The sequence below is a fragment of the Anopheles gambiae genome, chromosome 2 (genome assembly GCF_943734735.2).
Source record: "Anopheles gambiae chromosome 2, idAnoGambNW_F1_1, whole genome shotgun sequence".
NCBI classification, from domain to species: Eukaryota; Metazoa; Arthropoda; class Insecta; order Diptera; family Culicidae; genus Anopheles; species Anopheles gambiae.
This window is the reverse complement of record NC_064601.1, coordinates 28,782,471-28,784,531: the sequence shown is the minus strand read 5'-3', so window position 1 is coordinate 28,784,531 and position 2,061 is coordinate 28,782,471.

Genomic DNA, 2,061 nt, shown 5'->3' with positions numbered 1-2,061 from the left:
GCCACGAATTGGTCGCGTCCTGTTGTGCATCCTCAACAGGGCGGAAGGGTGTGCGCCCTCGATGAAACACCGAAAGTGAGAAACATGCAAAGGAAATGTGCAGATGGATGGTTGAAATTACAAAAAGAACACAACTGTAAACCCGTCGGTTTGGTTTCAATTTGCTCCTCTGCCCTTCTTCAGGCAGTTTCACATTTGTAGCCTTCCGCTTTTATGTCCGCTGCATCTCGGTGCGTGCTTGAAAGAAGCTGATTGTCCTAATTGCTCAAGAGCTAAATTATAGCCATCGTTTGATTGGTGGATTGATTCGCACCACGGGGTCATCAGCCGCGCGCTGAAGCTGTCCCGGCCGACCTAACTGAGGCACCCATTAGCAGCGTGCGTTAATACCACCGCACTCTTTCGCACACTTTAGCCGCATCGTTCCAAATTCAACGATCCGAAACAAATCGTAACGACGATCATAAACGAGATCGTTAACACCGTACGCTTGATAGCATCTTTTCTGCCAAACCGGGATGCTTACTTTCCCCATTTGGGGTGGTAGGCCAGCGAGGAAACGAACAGGACCGTAGAGGAATGGGGAACAAACTTCTCCTGAAACGAAGCTTACATCTCCGTTTTCTTCTTTGGTTCTATGTTCGCCTAGCCGAAAAGGGGGACAACAAACCGAGCGGTTCCACCCCATTGTGTGCCCCGTTTTGTGCGTGCACGGTCGCGCAAAGTTTTCTACGCAGCCTCATCATCTTGGGGCGGAAGGTGCGTATGTTTTTATTCCTTCTTTTCATTTTCTTTCCCTCTGTTCTGGGTGCAGAAGGGATCGAAGGGCGTTGGTGTGGTGCGTATTCTTCTTTCCTTTCCCGCTTCTCCACACATGATTAGTTCCAGCTGAAACAGCGACAAGGGAGGGTGAGCGCGCGCGCGCGCACGCCACCCCGTTGGCAGACGACGCTTGCAGGTTGATGAACTCACGCCGCGGTCGCGCATAGATGAAGCACGCCAAAGATTACTGACCGCGGACCGCTCGCGCGCGCACACACAGATGCTACACTTCCTTGGACTGGGCAGAGGGGGTGAACCTGTAAAGGGCAAAAGCTTAACAATTGTGGCAACTCATGGAACTTATCCACTCTGTGTGTTTGTGTACGGGTTAAAATTGAGATTTAAAACCCATTGCCCACGTGCATGTGTGTGCCTTTCTGGTTACAGACGCACCATCTCTCATCGCGCTCTGGTAATAACCGGCCAGCCCGTTCCGAAACGATTCTCAGCTGCTGGGGAACAATTACAACAGGCAAAAAAAAATGTGTACGCACACCCGAATCTGCCTACCCTTCTTTTGCGCGGATTAAATCGCTCGGCTCGGTAAATGAACAATTTAAAACCTTTAAACAGTGACTAGGAGCGCGCTGTACGCCGGCGGTCGTAAATCGAATGGAGAAGACGCGGTTTTGTTTTTTTTCGTTCACTCTTCCCAATCGCAAGACTGAAGCACGCTATTTTATGTTTCATTCCACCGATAGTCGGATGCCCGCGGGTGGGCGCACACGTACCGCAAAGGGGAGAGAGACTGGCATTAAGGATTGGCTGGGCCGGATTATTGTAAGCTAAAAGCGCGAGCGCGAGTGAAAGAAGTAGCTAGGCTAGGGGTGCGGTGGTAGTGTATTTTCAAGGTGAGCTGCATTCTGCAATAAAACTTTCAAAGAACGAATTAAACGAATGCAACCCTCCCTAGGTAAAGGCATAAAACGCACACAGTGCAAGAAGAAGATTAAATCTCCGTGGGCTGGAGATGTTTGCCATTTTTGGGTGGCTAGCCAATAGTAAATTATTAATTGCATTGCAATAATAATGTATTTTTTGTACGGGCTGGCGTATAAAACTTCGAATATAATAAAACAGTACTCCTTAAGCCGTGTGCTATAAAACTGGCTATCCCTCCAACGAGTTGGCACGTTGCTCATGAGTGGGAGACGCGTCTGTATTGCACTGCCTAATTCGCCTGGTGCATTGCATAGGTTCATCGAGAAACGTACACATGCAGCGGGTTTAAAATTAGCT